The sequence below is a fragment of the Parasteatoda tepidariorum genome, chromosome X2, assembly GCF_043381705.1.
Source record: "Parasteatoda tepidariorum isolate YZ-2023 chromosome X2, CAS_Ptep_4.0, whole genome shotgun sequence".
NCBI lineage: Eukaryota > Metazoa > Arthropoda > Arachnida > Araneae > Theridiidae > Parasteatoda > Parasteatoda tepidariorum.
The window spans coordinates 2,165,503-2,189,640 of NC_092215.1; the positions used below are offsets into that span (position 1 = coordinate 2,165,503).

The following is a 24,138-nucleotide window of genomic DNA, read 5'->3' on the forward strand; positions in this document are numbered from 1 at the left end:
AGATGTGTTATATATATATATATATATATATATATATATAGATATATATATATATACCCCTTTTAAGTGTTTACGAGAGCGGCCCTTACGCAAATTAAAAGGGTGTTTTTTCTCTTTTTTTTTCGTATTCTTCACTGATCATTATAAAATAAATTGCATCGTTGTAAAAAATATTTAAAAAAATCTCAACAAATGATTATAACAATCTGCTTTGAATTTGCCATTGTTTGTTCACATTTTATTTTAAATAGATCATTAAAATTCGGAAGCAAATATTATAATTAACTCTTTATGGGCAAAAAATTTTGATAAAAGCGTTTAGTCACGTAAATCCAAGAGAATTGTGCCAATCGCATGTTTATCCGTAACGTAATAATTTGCTTTGTCTTTATATTTTTCAAACTAAAAACTTTTTGCTTAGGAGACAAAAACTATCAAAATTTTAATGGTTTATATTATAGTCAAAAATAAGAGGTAAAGTTTTTAGACCACAGAGTTAAATAAAGTTAGTTTAGAGTTAAATAAATCAAAAAGAAACAAACAGATAAATATAGAAAATACCATGCCAATCTTAGCACCTTATATCTACGAAACCATGAAAAAAAAAGTCTTTTTTACTCAGGAGAAAGAAAAAATCTCTCTCCGAAGTCAGCAAAGCCTAGAAACTCAAAAATGTCCCGTTAATCATCTTAAATCGCTTCAATCACAATAGCAACTTTTCATCAATAACTGTCTCTTCTTTTTACACCTTAAAATAATTATAACTAATAATAATCTTTTTTTAGGTCTTTCAAAACTTTTCTCGTTAATCAAAACACCCATTTTTTCTTCTTGATTTTTTTTTCTTCGAAGCATTGTTTCTTTGTTTTGATCAAGAATAAAGCAAAAGGTTTGGAAAGTGTCCAACTTCCAAGGGTGTGGTCTTCTAAAACTTATTGTGACCTGATTATTCATTAATTTCAGAAAATTTCTACAGAAAGATGTTGCCAAAAATAAAACCTATTTCTTTCATTCATGCAAGCATGAAATCATAACTAAATTTTTAATAAGAATTAAGAAAACACTAAGGGAGGGAGATGATTGAGACATGATTTAAACACTTCTTCTAATATTAAGAGAAATAAAACATTGCATTATACAATTCACTTTCTTTTACAGATGTATTTACAGGTCTCTTGGTAATCAGCCAAATCATTCAAGCTATAGTAAACAAATCTTAACAGCTTTATTTGACCTTTTTTTTCTTCTTTTTTTTTAAGAAACTGCAAAGAATCCTCATATTTCATTATTTAGTTAAAACGTATAATTTCAAATTTCAATAACCCTTTCCGTGGCAGTGCAGCCAGTCTGGCAACACGAATGCAACAAATGTTATAAACCGCTACTTAGCAAAGAAATTTCCGAAACCAATTTTGACTCAATCAAAATGTTTCCGAGAATGTCAGAGAATTTCATTTAATATCATGTTTCCGTTTAATTGAGAAACATTCATTTTCAAACGTAGGAAGATGAATCGCATTGACACCGATTCAGTTTCAGAATGTAGCACAGATACCACTACAACTATTAAATTTCAGTATATAAGACATTTTAACTCTATTCTATATTGCGGTATCTGTTGATAAATGACGGTTGACATTGTAGGTAGCCTAGCCCGCAAGAGTTTCTGAATTATTAAGGAAGAAAATTCCGAAACTACAAGAAATGATTGGAAATGTTTCAGAATTTTACAGAAAAATGCTTCTTAATTATTCAGAAACGTTTTTGAAAAGGCAGTGTAGAAATGTAGATTAAACGTTAAGCAACTACTATTCTTTAAACAACAGCAAGCTAAAGTATGCCACTTCACTTAGATTTTAGTCGCACTTGCTATTGTTTTGCCTGACTAAAATTCTCAATCAAAATTTGCTGTTTCTGAAAGGGTTAATAGATTTCCTTATGATCCACTAATTTACATGTACAGGTCTCCCAACTTATACGTTTTTTTGGAAAATTAGCTAAACGTAGCTTAACACTAAACGTACCAACACGTAATATATACCTATTTCCACCACAGCCAGGACTTTATGTTTCTTGATTGAATGTATGAAATATGGATGCTAGGAATTAAATAAACTAAAAAAACTTTTTCATATTTAAAAAAAATTGCATATTGCCAATTTTTATGTATTACAAATACAAAGCATAATAATTTTTAATTCATTGCTCAACTCATTTTTTACATATACAAGGTGCTTCAATTGTACATTTTTCGCAAACATATTTCTTCTAATGATTATTATTACTATAATTCTTATAATTATTCTTATAATTGATATTTTAGTTATAATTAATATGCTTGTTAGAAATGAAGTAAAGCTATCAAAATAAAATATAAGCTACTTACCAAAACATTTAAGTTTTTGTCACTTTTTCTTACACGAAAATTCCAATCTAAACTTTTAGGTACTTTCTTGAAATTTGAATTCGCAGTTATTCTGATTGAACTGACTACGCAACCGTCTTTGCAGAAATGTGCAACTAATCGAATGCAATACGTTGAACACGCATTACATCGTCATTTCTGATCAGATCACCTTATAAAGCAATAAATTGTTCTCTCGGTCAAATGACTGATTGTGGTAGAAATAGGTTTACGACAAGTATTATTCGAAACAAACGAAATATTAAGAAAATAATAATTGAGTATTAACTGTATGTAATTGTTGGAAAAAGTCATGAACTCAAATATACAAAAATGACGAGCGCTATTTCCATACAAAAGCTCTTGAAGGATAATTTGACCAGTTATGGCATGTTTAGTGTTAAAGAATAGCTGAGATTAGGAAGAAATAGCATACATAAAAACTTATATGCATGTAAAAGGGAAATGCATTTTTTCAAAAATACTCAACATCAATCACGTTATATTATTTAACATATAAAAATGAATATTACGAAGGTGTATTAAGCATTGAATCTTAATTCTAAGCAATACTATGAAAATTTCCATGTTACTAATTGCTATAAGACAGCTCTTTAATCACTCCATTGACAGCAATTAAGAACAGAGTATATTCTTTACCGAAATTTTCACCTTTTGATCTTTTTAACAAAACTGCTTGGTATTCGTAATTAGTTAAAAGCCAACACACATTAAACATAGTCTAACTCCAAACTTAGGCACTTAATCCATCCTTCATGTTCAATTTAATATATTCTGAATATCATCAAGAGGGTCCGGTGCTGCACTTAATTTTCATATTAGAACGATTAATTTCGGTGCGGAATACTCGGTACCACTTTCGGTAACTCTGGTCCTCATCAATCACACATCATTTGAATAATACGCCGCGTAACGAAGTTCTATAATGGACTCCGAATTAACCGGCTTACGAACGCTGGAGAGTTGTTCCAGACAAAAGCGCGTGTTGAATTCTTGCGTGTTATTCAGAGAATTTTGCTGGTGAAGGTTGGCAACTTCGATATTCAAATAGGAAACTGGTTGGAACAACTGCTGTTTACAAAGGAAAACATTGCAGCTTCGATTTAAATCTAAATATCAACTCGGTGAACGTTGTTTGGAGTTTCGCTTTAATGATGTTCTTCTTAATAAGATTAAAAGAAAACAATAATTGGCGTTCATTTATCATATAATAATTAATTCATAATAATCGAAATTAAATTGAATATATTTTTCCCCTATCAAAATTAGAAGATTGTACCTATCGTTGGGCAATTTATTTTCGGCAATAGATTTGGCATCAAATTTAGCAATTTAATTGTTTTGTTTATGTTAATGTTATCACCCTTCAAATTACACATGCTTAGGCATAGAAGTTACAACTATAAAAGGATACGTATATTCTAAAATAAAAATAAAATAAAGAAGTAAGTAAGAAATTAAAAGAGAAAGAGAAAAAAAGTACTATTTAGGGGGGACTAATTTCTTTTAACATTCATATTTAGAGAATGAATAACGAAGCGACACACAAACCGAAGTGCTCCCGGATAAAAATTCGGAAAATCTTGCAAAATAAATCCGTAATATGTTTCGTCTTAGGGAATAAGGGAAATCTGAATAATTACAATTCATCTATTAAATAGGTCAAGGGAAAAAATCTTTCGCAGTTCAATAAAAGGGAAAAATCAAAATTACGAACTAATACATGATTTAAAGCAAAAAATTGATTGAAATACAGGATGTGAGTATTAAAGTGTGAGAAAGAGCGTTTTGTTTAGAATAATAATTAGAGAATAAAATTTAGGTAAATAAATAACATAAAATGATTAATNTTAACGATAAATAAAGAAATAAATCGCAGTGCTTTTTAAAGCTTAAGAAGTGAGCTACAGATAGAAATATCCTTTCGGTATAAGCAAATATTTACTGCTACCATTTTTTTTAGTATTGGTGTTTTTCATGCACAGACCATATTTCTAGACTTTACATTACTAGGTTTATCGTATATTTTTAATTGTTTCATACTTAAACATGCTTGAATTCTTACTTTGCCATGTATAGTTGAATAAATTATGATTTTTGTTATTTAAAAAAATGATCTATTTATTTAACTCAATAATATTACCAGTCAATTAATAACAGGCGTGACATTATTTTCAATATTACAGTTATTGCATATTATTGCTAATATTAAAGTATCTTTGTTGAAATTCGGTGTGGCATTGTACATTATGTCTGACCAAAAAAAAAAAAAAAAAATTATTAACTTAAAAAAAAGGACTATATGAGGAATTGTTATTAAATTTCATGATATTTTTTGCCCACCACTATGTATTATTTTTAAATGGAGTAATTGATCCTTTTAACTCAGCCTTGCCATGTTTTTAAGCATTTAAGACATGCGCTAAAAATAAAATTTCTGCCAGTTCTTTAGTGAGTTAAACATTAAAATTTTTCAAGATCCACAAAAACTAAAATCTAAACTATGTATTTTTAAATTAAATTTTCTTTATAGTAATCACAGTTATGTTAAATGTCTTTTTTTCTCACAAAAACTGATTGATTTTCATGCTTCTTTATTGGTCATTACAGTTGTAAAAAAATTTTTTAGCCATATTATTATTTTATTATTTGTTTACTGAAGATTCATACCCTAACTAAGAATAAGGCCCGATAAGTTTCACTTGAAAGCTGCATTGCAGCAAAGGTTAACTACATCCAATTCTGAACAAAGGTCAAAATTCATTGGGGGTCCGTCCCATTCTCAAGGAACAAAAGGATTTTGTAGAAACTCTAAGTAATTTTAAGTGTTCCTCTAAGTAATTCCTCTAAGTAATTTTAAGTGTTATAATGCGTATAGAAAATGCAAGTATAGAAAATGCAAGTAGAAATGAATTTTATTAAGTTCTTTAATTTATTTTAATCAGTGAAATTGTCATTAAAAATGATTAAAGTAATATTTAAGTCATTTTTTACACGCAGACACGTTTCGAACATGTCTTTATTTAAATAATCATAGAAGAACAGAACTAATCTAACTAATTAATTTTTTAATGAGCATCAAAGCAATAAAAAATAAAATGTCGGTACAGGCTGAATTTTAAAAATAATAAATTTAAATTCAGGTTCTTCTATTTTCTTTTTTAACTCCAGTTTATATGTGGAATTCAAAATATTCTTTATACATGAATACGGAATGAAACGTTTGAAATCTCAAACGGAATTTCATTCAAATTTATTCAAAAACTTTTAAAGTCTTGAAACAAACGAATATGTTTTATATAAAAGCGAATAAAAAATTTAATGCATAAGAAAATTTGTGAGCTTCCTTCGAAATCAAGAAATAATTTATTTCGCATTTAATTAATTAAAATGTGTTTCTGATTGCACGCTAAGTCTCGTGAGTTTCCTAATAAGAATTTCTTACCTCACTCATCATGCATAGTTCGAACTTAGAGTTCTACCTGGAGGTGGGGGGGGGCTCAAATGTATGGGGATGATAAAGCCAGAGAAACACATTTAATAACTTTTCCATGTGCGTGTGCTCTTTAACTTCGAGAAAGGAATCTTAGAAATGCAATTTCTTAAATGAATTCTAGAATATTTGACATAAGAAAAATCTCCAAGAAAAAAAAATTGTTTTACTTTTAAAAAGTGAAATAAATACAAAATAGTTGATTTCCTAATCTCTGAATAACTATTCCCCAATTTATAATTTTCCATTTCGCATTTTTAAATATTTTGGCTACAGATCATTCCTAAACAGCCGACACAAATTTAAGACTATTTATATTCAACTCAGCAGCCTTGTAATTTTGAACCTAATCCAGAAGGCAAGGAAACTCCTAGATCAAGCATTGGGATAAATTAGCCTTCGTGAAGGATTTTTGATGGAACTAACCCACATTTGCGTTGAGAGGAGAACCTCGAAAATGCAAGGGGATTAAACATAACCTTGCTAGGGGATTACCTCGAAACGTAGCTTCGTAAAGGGATTCTAACCACCGCTCCGTCTACCACTGAGGACATTTTACATCAGCACTGTGGTCGGTGTGTACCGGAAGCAAAATTCGTATCAACCAGCCACCGCTGGGATTCGAACCAAGATCATCTCATTGGGAGTATTACACTTTATCCCCTGAGCCACTACGGCTCTGTTACTAGTGTTGTAAGTTTCAGTAATAAACTTTTGTAAATATTTTAAACTATTACACACATTTAGTGAAACACGAATTAACAACAAAAAAATTAGCTACTTTTTCTGAGTTTTAAAACATTCCAATGACTAAAAATATTCCAATATTGAATTAAAAATACTCTAATATTGAATTTATGATTTAAAAAAAGATATTTATATTATGAATAAAATATGATAAACACGAATATTTCTTCTTTCCAAGATAATATTTTAATGATCTTCAAGATGATCGTTTTGAAAAACGTTCATGCCAAAGTTAGTTCCTTATTTGGTAATATACATAAGGTGCATATAATTTACATATAATAGCATAGATGCTAACCGGATAGCACTCATACCCTATTAGCTTGTAGCGATGCAACTATTAAGGCAAACTTGCTTAATCTTGGCTGAACCTCACAACACATTCATGAGGTTTTAGATAATTGTTTGCTTATGTTAAGTGGTGGTCAAAATCATTGTAAAGCAAATTTCTGTAATCAAAAATAAAGTGGCAGAGCATAAAACTTATTACAACTTTAAACATTAAGTTCCCTAAAACAGTAAGAAGTTGGTTGTGTGTAATGTCATAGCTACCAACTTGTACGATCATTGGGAAAGAATTTACTAAATAAAAGTACATAAATCTAAGTGTACATCATTTAATACTTGAATTAAGAATTTTTCAAAAGCTACTTCGCAAAGATTCATGAGCATATTGGCCTTCATTATCATCATTAACGTTGTTTACAGCCTTTTTCCTATCCAGCATATTAGCCTATCAAATATATCCCATATGCATATGTTTGAAATGTTGATGTATCAAAGTAAGCAAAACAAAGTAATAATTAACTTTTAAAAATAATATTTAAACGCTAAAGCGTTAATTTTGCTTCCGCTATAAAATTCTGAGTAGCTTCTGATAAATAAATGACGTAACAAAACACTTGTACGAACACTTTAAAAAAATAAGGGAAGTAAGAGAAGAATTGACAGAGAAGCTAGTTAAAAGTATGTCTAATTAGTTCAAATAATTAGTGATCCAAAATCTGAATAATTTTGATTACAAAAATATATTTTCTTTGAATACATTTTTATATAATGTATTCAATTTTTTAAAAATGCCCTTCACTAATAAGAAGATGAATTTCCTCAAATAAAATATATTTATCTTCAAATATTATATATACAATATACATGGCCTATCAGTCTGATAAAATATAAATGCAAATCTTATTCCATCAATGAAATGGCTAGGGGAATGATTAAAATAGTATCTTAAATAAAAACAAATCCAATCTGTAAATTTGCTATCCCTATTTTTTTTAATTAGCTAATTATTAAAAGTATTCTATTTCCGAAAGTCTTTGCCAAATGCAAATCGTTAAAATTTTTATGGTTAATTTTTTTCCATAGAAAACTATTTTACGGTAATTTGTTTCAAGCTTAAATTACTTGAACCCAATTCTATTTGGTTATGTGGTTCATCATCCGAAAATTACTGAAATAGAATAAAAACTACTGATTTGTTTAGTAAAGTTTATTTTAACGTATTTTTTAAATCATTCACCAATACTTTCGCCAAAACACCATTTTATTCGCCAAATTTACGATTTTACTGCAGTTGGCAAGGTGGCAAATATTTTGCGTGGGGCCTGCCACGAAACGTTTTTGAGGTAACACTCTATTTGAATAAATTTATTTTAACAAGCATCGTACATTGAGAAACACTATTTGTTGCTTAGCAGATTAGTTGATTAGCTATTAAAAATATTCTACACTTCGATACTCAAGAAAACAATTTAGCCACTTACCAAACAATGAATATGATAAAGTGTGTAGATTCGCTGTTTTGCTTTACGATATTGGAATAAAGTCCAATCCATATTGTTTCAAGAATTCAAGAATCATTTTTTCCAATACCTGAGGAAGAAAATACTTATAAAATAACTCTGAATAAATCACAGATTACATCAAATATTACACTTGAATAATGAACTCTCATTAGCAAAATTCCCAGACCAAATGATTGCACATAATATATATATTGAATATAGTACTTCAGAGTGGCTGCTCAAGGGATAAAGCAGTCCTCTTCTAATGAGATGACCCTGGTTCGAGTTCCAAAGCTGGCTAGTTGGTACGAATTCTGATCCCGGCACTCACTGGTCACAATGTTGATGTGAAATATCTGTAGTGATTGACAGATCATTGGTTAAAATCGCCTTGCTCTCAGGCTAACCGTGAGAGGTTTTCGCGCCACGTAGGGCAAATGCGGGATTGTTCCATCAAAAAGTCCTCCATGAAGGCTAGTTACTCCAAGCTTCATCCAGTTGTTCCCTTATCTTCCAGATTATGTTCAAAATTGCAACGAGACGGAGTTGAATATTGATAGTCGTAAACTCAAAATTTGATCGGTTGTTCAGCGTGGGTTATAAAATAAAATATAATTCTTCAAGGCAAACCATGTTAACGACCAAATTGAGACACTGCTTTTACCAAGGTTATGAAAAATATGAATCACTTTATAATTTAACAGGAAGTTATTTTTTATCAGTGTAAAATGTATCTCTGGTATTTCCCTACTGCAGATTCATCTATACTGCAGATTCATTGGTTACTTCAAATTAAGATAGATTTTTAAAAAGAGTGGCACAAATATTATAGAAGATAGATCGTGATAGTCTCAGTAGACAAGAGATCCAAATTCTTAAGAAAAAATTTAATAGAACATTATGCTCATTATCTCACACACTATTGATTTTTGAGGATCCTACTTGTTGAACGTATGTAAAAATGTTGGGCCACACATGGGTAATTCTAACTCGTCGGGACAGAAATCAATCGATTTTTAGATTCATTTAGATATTTTTTAGACTCAGAAGTTGCCCTTAATCTTCCCAATGCATGAAGAAAAAAAAATGGTGTTAGAAACTCATAATTAAGGAGAATTTACATGGGGGTTTTAGAAATGAACAACATATTTTAACTTCAGTTAAATTCATTTCAGAATTTTCATAAGTTCTGCTGTCCTTTGAATAACGTTCTATACTGTTTAATATAAATTATTTTTTTTTCATTTAACAATATTAACTGCATTTAGATTTTAAAATATTTTGTTAGGCTTCTTTTGTGATAAGTTTTTTGCTTGAAATGAGTGCGCTATCCTGAATGAGTATCCTCAATCACTCGATTCCGGCGTTCCTTTTGACATTAATCTTATGCAGAATAATCCAGAAAACCCATTTTTTGCTGAAATTTTTTTTCTTACAGCTGTGGATACTGAGGAGACAAAAATATGAGATTGACCACCCCCTTTTACCCTTAACAAACGAGAAAGGGAATTAGATGATACTCAAGTCTGGACTTCTGGTAAGTAACCAGACGACATCTGTAACACGTGTCATGTACGCGTGACTAGGGATTGTGTCATTCTGTTTCTTGCCTTTATCTAGTGCCATCAATAATTCCTGCCAATATCAATGCAGATGAAGATTTAAGGGGTTGGGGGTGGTCGGAATGGTAATTCCTTGTTCCAAGCATTGTAACCACCATGTAATCCAATAGGAAAAGTAAAATGCAGGTCACGTCGAATGTGGGGTGATTGGGGGTTGGGAAGGATGACAATGGAATGGGTTCGATTCTGGGAGAGGAGGGATGATGAGACAGATAGTTACCAATCATCAAAATAGATTGTTGTTTGCCATTCCTCCTCTTCTCTGTCCGGACAAGATGTCCACATCATTATACAGAAGCGTCTGTGTACAATCGATAGAGCTTAAATTAGGAGGTCATGGCCAATTATCGCTGATGCAGAGCAAGAAGGTGACCTTCTATGTCCATTAAAATCTAAAGGTCACTCTTAATGAGAATTTATAATTATCGTAAGTAAATGGGAATGCTGCACTGCCAAGAGTTGAACTAATGATTAAAAATTTAAATAAACTTGAATGTTTATTTTACTTTTTCTCAAACCAATATTGAAGCAAGTTAAATCCATTTATACATTTCTAATACGTGTATCAGAAAAACTGAGATAAATGTAATGATAATATCGAACATAGAGTTTTCCATACGAGTAACTGTACAGTTTCCTATGATATTTCCAAAATTAAATGAAATAGCTGTATTAAACTGTCTAATTACTAACAATCACACATTTTTTAATGATTATTCCCCGTCTCTCATTTTTAAATTGCAATTGTTGTAGTGATGCTTTCAGTATTTCAATTACGTAGCCGGATTTTTAAACTTAAATTATTTTTATCAAAAGTATAAAGAAGTAATTTTGAAATGCCTAGTATGAAACATTCACTATATATCAATATATTTAACCATATATATTTTATCAATTTGGATTAATATTTGCCAAATTCAAATAATTATTTATGTTTAACTCTCTTTTACATCTCCTGAATTTTCCTGAGACTTAACATTAAGATATATAAAATTTTGCTAACACCAACAAGATATAGTTTGACAACTTTAACTGTGTAATTTAAGATACTTTAGTAGGTTATATAAAAATCTGAATAGCTTACCCTAGTTCACGTCTTTGCGGATGAAATTGTACTTAATAAAGAGTAAAAAAGTTATTGAATTATTTGATTTTGTTAATCCAAAGTGTGTATAGTAATGTTACGACCTTAAGTAAAGCAGTGTCAAAACAAAAACAAAAAACTTTTTTTTTTTTTGCAATTCTGAATTTTATTTGAAGAGTAATCACTTTGAGAATAAATTAATTTTATTCCTCTTAATTATGATAAAAACTTTTTGAGAAAATATTCTATATAATACCTATTAAAATAAACATTATTTAAATACATCTATTAAACTAATTACTTTTATGATTGACTATTATTTATGAATATAAATAATTTCCCTCTCATTATCATTCATATTTCATTTAATGAATTAATTTTATTATTCGTAATTATTTGCAGTGTAATCGTGATAAATCAGAAAAATGGTTTTAAAATTAAGAGTGGTGGCTGTTATTTGAAGAAATTTATTTTGATGTTATTATCTTAGCTTCGAATCATCTGTTAAATCGTGCAGTTAATTTCAATATAAATTTCAATATAATTTTCGATGTAAGTCCATAAAGATTTTATTAGTTGTTATTGTCAGGAATAAGTCGATTCTCTAAGAAACAGACAGATGCAACTTGTAATTTTAAAAGAGCCAAGACAGTGCTTTTTCTTAATGAATCATAACAGCTACATCAATGCCCAATAAAACATATTTTTAAATCTTCAAAATGTCTGATAATGTTTACTGTCAATACATAAACTAATATAACTCAAAAAATTCATTGAAAAAGGAAAATAAACCACCAGTGCACTTTCGTAAAAACAAAAATTTAAATTGAAGAATTTACTAAAGAGATTTGTTTCGCGGTTAAAGAAAAATATTAATATTTCTACGATATCTATTATTCCCAACTTTGAAGTCTATAAATCAAACACGCCTCTCCTGTTGATTCAAGTAATTGCTGCAATCCCCCCCTCAGGTATATTACTTGAGTACTTTATCTGTCACCTTTTGGCCATAATTCTTTTTTATGGGCTACTTGTCGAATACTCAGTCATGCGTATTAGCTGTAGTTATCAGTCTTGAAAATGTGTTATCCTAATCTTTGATTCTTTTTTTTTATCTTTTTTCTCTACATACCTCCCTCTACCCCCAAGACAGTACATAGCAGTAGTTCCGAAAAAATGCAATATTTTCTAACTTTCTCCCACCTCTCACATTTATTTTTTATACTCTCATCACCTAGGTATGACTTTTTACGCCCAGAAAACAGGCAATTTATTTTATTTAACACGAAACGAGCAACCCATCGTTTTACCACCCATGTCAATATGTCATAAAGCGAAATGTGAGACTAAGAAATGACATCTGCTCCCTTTATCCTTTGCTTAAAAGATGCTGATGACAATAGAAAGAGTTATTAACGAGTTGTTTGCGATATTTTTCGGCACCCACCCCTTTGAGTTTCGTTTTTATGTGGTGAATAAGCAGCTTTTGTTACCTCCTGCGGTGTAAAGGGTACCGAAACCTATTTATACGGATATTACCCCGTTGTTTCCCTTAGTCTGTCTCGAAGTTGTGGATATGAGAACATGCTTGGATATCTGTGAATAATTTTTAGTTCTGTTCTGTAAAAGAGGCATCAATATAGAAAGGTACAGAAGCCTATTTATACTTATATTACCCACTAATTTCCCTTAATCTATCTGGAAGTTGTGAATATGAGGACATGCTTGGATATTAATGTATGGTTATTCATTCTGTGTTGTAAATGGATCACAATTGCAAAAGGGCACCGAAGCCTATTTTTCGAATATTACCCCGCTGTTTCCCTTAGTCTGTCTCGAAGTTGTGGATATGAGAACATGCTTGGATATCTATTATTTTTAGTTCTGTGCTGTATAAGGGTCATTATTATAAAGAAGTACAGTAGCCTATTTATATTGATATTACCTCGTTGTTTTTCATAGTCTGTCTCGAAGTTGTGGATATGAGAACATGCTTGGATATCTATGAATAATTTTTAGTTCTGTTCTGTACAAGAGGCATTAATATAGAAAGGTACAGAAGCCTATTTATACTTATATTACCCACTAATTTCCCTTAATCTATCTGGAAGTTGTGAATATGAGGGCATGCTTGGATATTAATGTATGGTTATTCATTCTGTGTTGTAAATGGATCATCATTGCAAAAGGGTACCGAAGCCTATTTTTCGAATATTACCCCGCTGTTTCCCTTAGTCTGTCTCGAAGTTGTGGATACGAGAACATGCTTGGATATCTATTATTTTTAGTTCTGTGCTGCATAAGGGTCATTATTATAAAGAAGTACAGTAGCCTATTTATATTGATATTACCTCGTTGTTTTTCATAGTCTGTCTCGAAGTTGTGAATATGAGAACATGCTTGGATATCTATGAATAAGTTTTAGTTCTGTGCTATAGAAGGGAACCGAAGCCTATTTATACTGATATTACCCACTTGCTTCCCTTATTTTGCCTGTAGAATGTAAGATGCGATCACGGGATAATGCTTGTATATTTGTGTAGATGTTTAGTCTCAAGATGCATCGATTGAATATTTCCTCGATAGAGTGGAAGTTGTAGACAAAAAAAAAATTTTAATGTAACAATTTTGCAGTAGAAAACACCTAAACATCTTTTAGACAAACTACAAATGGTACTTAAAAAATATATCAGACGTAGTTGTGTAACTAGAAGTTGTTATTTCTGTGCCGTATAAGTTGAATAATCCCTCGGGCTATCATTTAGACAAACTAGAAGAAAGTTGTGGACGTTTAAAAGAGTTTAAATTTCGGTCACTCTTTTTATATATATTTTTTCATAAATTTTTTTTAAACATATTTAATGCTGCAATTGATTATCCATGCCAATGCGTGACTCTTATAAACCGCTTCGTTTAATCAGGTCTAAAGGTTTTATGAAAAAAAGAATGTAAAAAGAAGAAGGCATTTTTATCAATTCTTTTATGGGTGTATCGAATACCGCATTATCTTTATTTATTATTAATATTATTATTATTTATTTATTATTATTATTATTGCTTTTATTTACCACTTAGAAGCTTGAAAACGTGTACATTTGCTGAAGATATTTTTTAGTACAGATATGTATACCAACATGCAATTTATCGTTGAAATCTTCAAGATTATAAATAGGGAATTAAAACCGTTTATCTTTTAAATCAATAATTTATGTCAATGAAAAGGATACAGAAAAATTTTTAAATCTTTTTCATAACTATTGAGATCTGTTTTGTCTACTTCAAAATCGTAGACATAATAAATTTTGATAAAAGCTGGTCAAACTATCAACAAAAAAAGTTTTAGAAATTCTTAACAAATGATAAAATTGCCTGAAAAAATTTAATATTTGCAAACTTTATCTTTTTTTTTATGAATTTTTCGTTTATTTGCTAAAAATCACAACAGTAGAAAAATATTTTGTAAAACGTTTTGATTAAAGGGCTTCGAAATTTAGTAATTAAAAATTCACAACTAATGCCGAGTGTAAATTATTTTCATTTTTAAAAATATCGAAATTTGAATTATATAATCAATTGATAATGTACTCATAAAATTACCAATTTTTAAAATTGTTACAAGATCTCAACAGATAATACAAATATTGATAAAAAGAGTTTTTATAAAACAATAGTTCGAAACATTTTTCTCAATAGCGAGTTGTTCGATTTAGTACGTTTTATAAGTCTATATATAACGCCCTTTCCCCTTTTTTACACACACAAATTCCTTTTTTTTTAATCTTAAAATCAACTATTTAAATATTGCTTATATTGTTTTAATTTATGCTGCATCAGTGTCTTTAATATAATTTATTTTCAAATATCATTAGTTTTTTTATATCATAAATTATGTTGATTCATTATATAACATAAACATGTTTCTCATTATTCATTTTCTGCGATCTTTGTTGAATCATTATTTTCGATGCATTGGATAATTTATGCCTAACTTAACTTTTGAATTTTAACTTAACTTTGTTACGCCTAACTTAACTTTTTATCCTATTTAAAAACTTAAATATTCGTATATTATTTGTAATTAAATAATTTAAATTTACGAAACACATATAATAAGCATTTGACAGTGTCATTGAGTTATGATTAATATATAATGAAGTCCTAGTCATTTTTTTGTAAATATTTAACTTCCGTAAATATTTAATTTTGATTATGAATAATAAACAGGAATATGATTTATAGCCTCTAACTTAATTTACATGTAGGCATATAATAAGTAACTGCGATTAAAACGGAATAGAACTTTTGTACCTAATTAAAAATTTTATTCTACATACATTAAACAAAAATTTACTAATTATTAATTAAAAGTCGAAAATTTTATTTAAGCAATCAACAGTGTTATTGACTTTAATAAAAATATTTTTAGCTCATCGATTGATGAAGTTATGAAATCCTACACTCTTTGTTTATAAATAAATATTATTATTATGCTTTAATAAGAATTATAGTTAAAAATCTAATTTTACCTTCAAGTATATATAAAAAACAGTATTTTTTTTAAAAAAAATTTTAAATATCACCGCTTTATAAAAAGACAAAATTTAGAAATTGGAGTTAGAATTCTTAATTCTTATGCTTTAAATTAAATGTGCTAGACGTTTCTAAACTGATCGTTGCATAGAGGCGAACAAATATAAACTCTAGTTTTTGTATCATTAATATAATATATAAATTCTATAATTATATATAAATGAAAATAATATATCTTATACAGATTATTATCATCTTTATCGTCAATAAACAGGAATTTATTTTATGAATATGAAGAACATCAGTAAAATATTTATTCCTTATCATGAAGTATTACTTTCAAAATGTCAGTACAAATTATGATTGTCAATTGCAAGACAAATTTATATACTCTCAGAAAGATCATTTCAATGTTGAACCACAATATGGGTACCATATAGTGCAAATTTGCTACAACCAAATAAGGTGTTAAACTCGATAATAATAACTCGATTAAATTTAATACCTTATTAAGTTGTGCCAAATTCGAGACGATATTGTAGTTCAACATACTTAAAATGCTTCTAACAGCTAAGAGAAAAAAAAAAGGTTCAAATTGTAACAGATTAAGTTTCATGAAATTTGTAAGAAGTTGAACTATATAAACAAGTTCAAGAAGAAATAATTTGCATGATAATATGATTCAATATTATGATTCAACATCCTCCAATATCTCTAAGAGTGAAGTAAAAAAAGGCACGCATTGTAACCATTTTATTCTGATTGTATCGGTAAGTAGGTAACAATAACTATTTTTTTTATTCAAAGTTCAACTATTAATAACTTTAAAAATCCATTTTTAGTATAAAAATATTTTTAAATATTTTTATCGCTTCAACCAAAACTGTCACGTGGGTAGAAGATATTTAAATTCGCCTAAAACCGTAATATCTATCTGTATAAAAGTCAAAGCGATCTTATGTTTTTTAAACGATATAGTAAACATACTACAGCTGATAGTCTCCAAAAATTAATAGCAAAAAAAGCATATCTCAAAAGGAAAAAAAAAAATTTTGTGAAAGAAGTTTCACCATATTGTTGTGTAACCAAGTTTAAGAAGGCTTACTTTACTAAATATTACGGTTCAACTATCATAGAAACTTGATTTAATTTAGCACCTTATTAATTTGTATCAAATTTGAACAATAGCAAGGTTCAACATGCTTTCAAAATTTTGAACAGTTAAGGGAGACGTTCAAATTGTAATTAATTTAGTTTTACAAAATTTGTCAGAAGTTCTACCACATTAATGTTAGAACAGGAAAATAATCTACACGACATTATTATTCAACTTAAAAGCAAATATTATGGCTTCAATGTCTAACCGTGCAGATGGGAAAAAAAGAAAGAAAAAAAGAGTAACCATTTCATTTTGATCGATTGGTAAGTAAGTAAAAATAACTATTTAAAGTACATATTTTTTATTCTGAGTTCAATTATTAACAACTTTAAAAACCCATTTTTAGTATAAAAATATGTATAAATATTTTTATCGTTTCAAACAAAACTGTCGCGTGTGTGAAAGACATTTAAACTCGTATAAAACCATAATATCTATCTGTATAAAAGTCAAAACGATCTCATGTTTTTTAAGCGATGTACTTAATATGCTACAGTTGATAACCTCCAAAAATTAATCACAAAAAAGCATATCTCAAAATGAAAAAAAAAATCTAAGAAAAGATACGGAAAAGAAGAAGTGCTTCCGTTATTTACTGACGTTCCGCACGCCATTGAACGTGCTTCTTTCTTTTGTAGTTAAATGCTGAGACAATCTTTATAGCGCTCCTACTGTCTTTCTTTCAGCAGTTAGTGGACTGATGATTTATTTTTATAGCATCCAATTTGTATAGCAACAAGTGGAAATTCAATCGCCGCGGTGTTAATAGTCCTCGTTATATAAGGTGTAAGCTTATCCTAACTGATAGGCTATATGATTTACAAATGGCACGTGACCGCAAGATCATTTTTGTCTTTTATTGTATGTTTATTTTCTTTTTTCGTTAAGGCATAAGGTAAGATAATCATAATACCTTATGTCTATTGAATTAAGAGCATTTATGCTTTTATTGCTGGATAATTATAGGCTTTATCTTCTGCCTTTGTTCCATTAAGAATTAGAGCATTCAATAAGGAATATTTTGCGGGAAATAAACAGAACGGTAAGAAATTAATATGCATTAGTTATTTTAGTGAAAAAGGGAGCAGCTGATTTTGAAAATAATATTTTTGTTGCTGAATTTTCATCCTTTTCTCTGAAAATAATAATAATAATATTTTTTTGCCAGAAAGTTTAACTTGAAAATTTGAAGGTTACGTTCCTTTCACGTGCATCTGATAGAATCATGCCAAAAAAGAATTTTTTTTTTTAAACAAATACACTTATATCACTGACAAACTATCTGTCAATTTAAGTAAATCTAATTAAATAATTTTAGTCAAGGAATTAACAGTTCTTAAGCAATGAGTAGTCCCAAGTGGTGACCAAGGAGTAAGAATCGTCCCAACTTAGCCTATGCATGTTGTATGAGGCGACTAAAATAGGTACTCAGTGTCTGAGAGGAAAGACGGGTGCATTGCTCCTGGAAATTATATCAGAGAGCTGGTCCTCTAGGTTGAGGGTTGGGTGTAGGACTAATACCCCTGCCCCGGAAGAAAAAACAACGTTACGAAAGTCGTACAAAGAAATTACGGAAGGTTTTTGGGAAGACGATTTGGACTGAAATCTGGTAAATGAGATATGGAATTACGGATTGGCATATGGAATGTTCGAACATTACTATCCCCTAGTAAAATTGCTGATCTATGTATATGCTCCAACTGAAGAAGCGGAAGAAGCAAGGTTGACACAGCTCTATGCAGATTTACAAAAGGTTATTGAAACATGCAGTAAAAATGACTGTGCAATAGTACTTAGAGATCTGAATACGAAAATCAGACGGGAAGACTTTTATACAGAAGTAGTGAGCAGACGTATTCTACATTAGGGATGGGCAAACTACGGCCAACTGTGGCCCACCGGAAGGATTTATCCGGCTCTTGGATAGAATTTCAACTTGCCGATCCGGGGCGAATCTAAACAATATACATCCATTTTCTTGTCTACTTTGTTTGAAGCTATTTTTGTTCTTCCTATTTTAACAAAGTACTGATGACTTTTTTAATTTTTCTATTTTTGTTCTACAAAATATAAATTGATGGAAATAGACAGCTTCAAATAGTAAAATGTTTAAAGCGGAAACTCCTAATAGAATAGCCGTAGATTGGCGCCATCTGAAGCAGTTGTTTCTAAATATGCCAAAGTTTGAGTTTTACAAATCATTACCAAAAGCTAGTTTCCCCCAAACTTAATATTTTATGCCCAAAAAATCAGTACTATGTTTGCTTCATGTAATATATGTGAACAACTGTTTTCAACTATGAATCTTAGAAAAAATCATTTCAGAAGTAAACTAACAGACAAGCATTTAGCCTCGTTCCTTAAAACAAGTACATCTCATTTGGAACTTCAATATAAGGAACTTTTAATTATCTTATAAAATATTTAAATTAAAACTTATATATTGATTTTTTCTGTTTTATTTTAGAATTTTTTACTTAACCCACCAAACTTTTATTTCTCGATTTTTTGCCCTCATCCAAAAACGTTTGCTCATCCTTTTTCCCTGCATTCAAAGACCAACGAAAATGGAAAGCGGATGATTCAATTGGCTGTTTTGAATGATTTAAAGATAGTCAGCACTTTCCCCCCAATAAGCAATACATAAAGAAACTAGGATTATTCCAAGGACTATTGAATGTAATCAAATTAAGCATGTACTGATATACAAAATATCTATTGAAGGTGTCAGAACTTACAGAGGAGCCAACTGTGACTCGGATCACTTCCTTGTGATATCTAAATTTTGACACAGAATTAGAAAATTATAAGGTGTCTAACAGCTTGAAGACTATACCAAGGAAAAAGAACATAGAATTAAACTAGAAGTTAAAGCAAGCATAGAAAATGAATAGAACGTTTTGAATGAATCCATTAATAAAGTCACAAATAAAACCTTAGATAATAAAGAAAGGAAAGAGCAAGAATGGTTTGTTGATGATTGCAAAACCCATTGAAAGTCAAAAACAATTCAAGAATGAAATTGCTGCAAAATTATACTGCGAAATAAATTTCAATACGATCTACATCGTAGAGCAGCAAATGCAAAAAGAAGAAAAGGACTCCTCTGAGAAGAAAAATTGAAGAACTCTTGAAGATTTTCAAACATATTTTACTCTTCAACAAATATACTTGTATTACTTTCAAATTATCTATAGAGGAAAGTTACCTTAATCGTACTAATTTTCCCATTTAAATTTTTATCAGTCAAAAACCATACCATTTATATTTGAAATATTTTAATTATAAAATGCAGTTATTGGGCTTATTATGTATAAATTTTTTTGGTAGTAATAATTGCGCAGCAAGTACTGAAAACTGTTTTCACAAGGCCTGCAAGCGGTACGATAGTAGTAAGTTGTTTTATGCAATTAAGTAGTTTTACGAAATTAAGTAGTTTTATGAAATTAAGTAGTTTTATGAAATTAAGTAGTTTTATTCAATTAAGTAGTTGTTTTATTCAATATATCTTGACCCACCAGTTTTCAATGAAACTGACTTTTCCATAGATGAAATTATAATTATATAGATGAATAAATTGGATTCAAGTGAAGAGCCCCCTCGTGATACAAGTAATCACAAGTCTACTAGGTTTCGACATTCAACCTGCTTCTATGCCTGCATCTGCATTTAAGGTTTCAATGGACTTAATTATTATGATTTCAAAACCTGAGAGGAAAAAAGTTGTCACCTAATCACCGAGAGCTGTGATTTTAACAAGCAGCCCTGACGAAAAATAAACTATTGATTGAGTTTAAACTCGAAAAAGAAAAAATTAAAGAGCTAGAAATGAATTTGAGAAGTTAGATCAAAAATCCTCAAATTCATAATTCAAAAATCATAAATAGTAAACTAAAATAAAAAAAATTTAAAAAAATAAAATGAAATAGAACAAAAACTTTTCTTTGAAGCAAGGAATCGAAACAAGTTACGTGTATATTAAGCCAAAGATCTACTTCTACACAGGATGACGTAATTGTTGAAGTTAATCCTGAGGAATAGTTTGCTTGGTGTGTTAAATTTACTTAGTTTAAGATATAGTGCAATATTTGCTGTGTGGAACTTTGTTTCATAAAAAATAAGGCAGATAAAATTTTTAAAAAAGTTTGTATGTTGTACCTAAACAATAACTAAACGATATACCTATCAAATATTTAACCTAATGATTTGTTTCATAATTATATGTTTTTCAATTATGTAATACTTGGGCTTTCTAGGTAACAAACTGTCTTGTTTTCAGGTGACTGTTTTAACTTATAATACCATTTAATGAACTCATAACAGTTATACAACCCACTACATAACACGAAACAGTTCAGTACTAAACACTTGTTTTGGATTATTTATTGTCTAATAATTTGCTTAGTTATTTTAATCAAATTTTCTAGATACCATTTAGGGAGCTGGTAGTACGAATTAGGCAACTGGCTTATAACTTAACGAGTTAGACAGGTTTATAACTTAACAAGTTCAACTTAACGAATTAGGCAACTGTTAAAATATTTAATTTTCTAAAAGGTACTAGTTTTTGATCATTTTCTGATTAAAATGTTTTTATCAAAATTATATTCCATCACTTTGACCACTTTAAAGTTCCAACTAAATACCATAAATTACTCTTTGATCCTGCAAAAGTTGAACCGAATAAAGTAAAATGTCTCGAAAGGGATACAGAGTTCTTGCTTATTTATTTTGCAGAAATAATTAATTTGAACTTGAATTTATCTTTATTTTTTGAACGCAGAATTTATTAAAAGTAAAAGTGCTAAATTTAATTTTTTTGTTTATTATTTAAAGTATGAGCTAACTTTTACTTATTACTTGTTGAATAGAAATGAAATAGAATTATTTAATAAAAGCTAAATGACCTATATTTTATATTCGTTCCTTTTTCAATTTACTTATATCGAATTAGGTTAGAAAATAAATAAATAAATGTAAATTAAAGAACAGAAAATAGTAAACAATTCAAACAATCAAAACATCTGATATAAGAAAAATCTTAATTCATATCAAAGTTTTTTAAAAAAAGAAAGAGTTGCACGATTCCTATTTTGCATTTTAATAACTTAATAACGGGTATTATTTCAACGCAAGGATTTGATTTAAATAGCGGATTCAATCTCTCAACGGTGATTCGAGCGAAGCATTTATTCAAAAGACGAAAGATTAAATCGGATTCAACAATCCCCGCGACCTTTTCATACTACATCACAGTTTCAATTATATCGCTCCAGTCACGATCTCGCGGTCCACATGTCATTTACTCTCTTAACTTCGGAATCAGTCGCGAAATATTCTTTTTTCTTTAATCAGTACATTCTGATTCTACGATCGTGACTGCAAAATCTCACGACACCAAGAGATTGGTTGACTTCGGGGAGGAGCTTGAACAATTTTTTTTTCTTACTTTTTCCCTTTCGCTTCAAGTGAAACAGCAAGAATGGGAAATGGGAACAAGATATGTAGTGAATATATATGTAGTATTTTTTTTTTCTTTTAATGCTCGCTTGGGAATAAGTAGAAGAATCTTCGCTGGGTGCCCGTGTTTTCCCCTCTAATGTATATTTAATAACGGATCTTGTCTAAGCTAATGACATACATGATCAAAAAGGGATGTAGAAAAGTTCTAACGGAAAAAAGATGGTCCCAAAATCAAAGAGCCATTATTTCCAGCAAGAAATCTGGAGTGAATACTTTTGAATTTCTTAAAGATATACACAGTCTTTGAACGCTAACACCGTCTTTGGCATTCATACATACTTCATTAACTCTACAACAACAGATTATAGCTATCTTTAAGATAAAAAAAAAGTGAAACTTTTTATTTTGCTTAGTTAAAGGAGGGACAGGCTTGCCATTGAAAGATTGATTTATACACCTGGATGTAATTTGCTTGTATCTTTTACCAAATAAATTGTACGTCCGTCGTTGTCGTAGTTTTGAGATCAAATCTCAATGTTACATTAAAAGAGAGAAAGAAGAAAAAAAGGGGGGAAGAGTCTTAAAGCACATGATGTTCCTTCTATTCTTTCTTTCTTTTTTTCTTTTTTGCGAAGTGAAGAACTCTTTTAATCAAAAAAAAAGTATGCTGTGCTGTTTAATATTACCTGCTACCATGTATTTATGTATATCGATTGATGGAAGAAAAACTATCTTTACAATATCAAAATCAACACAAATGTGTTCTTATGCAAGTGACTTAGTAATTAAAGTAAGAACAAAAATTTATTTAATATAATTAATAAAAGAATTAATGAATAATGCAAATGGAGAAGGACTAAGTATAATGAGGGAAAACTAAGCACACAATGGTATTACAACTAGTGTTGAATCAAAAAATTATTTATTTGATTAAATTTATTTTTTAGTTACGCATTTTTTACTAAATGTGTGGTAATAAAAACACTTTATTTGAAAACCAGACTTTCCTATGAACAATTTTCATCTGAACGGAAAAATTACCAAATGAATGGATTAAATAGAGCATATTTCGGTTTTAGAAAACCAGATTTTCTTTTTTAATCAGAAATGTCATTATCATATACTAGAACTGTAGTTTTGCAAGAATTTTTTTCGTGATATATGACTTTCAAGCATTATTGTTTATATTAAATCTGCAGCATTCTTTTGTCTTTGATGGTGTAAACTTTTTTTATATTGTGACAATGTGATTATTAAGTTCAAATAACTATGCATTAGCATTTTCAAATGCTTCACTTTAATATAAGTAAAACCAGCAATAAAATATGGTTTTATAATATGCAATAAAATTTAGTAAATGAGGTAATTTATTAATTAAATGAGGTAATACTTTAGAGCAATACATTGTAAACCTTTATTTGGTTAAATTTGCTCTTGCAGTTTTGTATATTTTACATATAAGTGGTAATACGAAATATAATTTTGAAAACCAGAATTTTCGGTAAACCGCTGCCATACGAATGGAAAAACTACCCAATCACAGGTTCAAATATCGTTTAACCTGAAATATCCTTACCAAACAATACGGTAACATTATTAAAAAAATTTTCTTCTTATGACTCCAAAATAAATAAAACATTTTGATGTAAAAAAAGAACATGACGCTTGTTGCATGTTTACAATTATGCAAATAAATAAGTAAAACTTTATAACTTTAGAGTACTAGTCTTACTTTTAATTTCTTTATTCGCAATTATTATAATAATTAAAAACATTTTACTATGCGTTTTTTTCTTTCAATACAGGGTTGAAAGTAATGTAAGAA

The 24,138-nt window shown here is 29.3% G+C and overlaps 1 long non-coding RNA gene across 4 annotated transcripts in view; it reads right to left on the reverse strand.

Moving 5' to 3' along the window:
* The window catches only part of LOC107447505 (uncharacterized), a 278,517-nt gene that overhangs the window by 33,853 nt on the left and 220,526 nt on the right, over positions 1–24,138 (reverse strand). For all 4 annotated transcript variants that reach the window (XR_011638361.1, XR_001584538.3, XR_001584537.3 and 1 more), the window contains one exon: positions 8,435–8,543. This is a non-coding gene — a long non-coding RNA (uncharacterized lncRNA). The remainder of the gene's footprint in view (positions 1–8,434; positions 8,544–24,138) is intronic.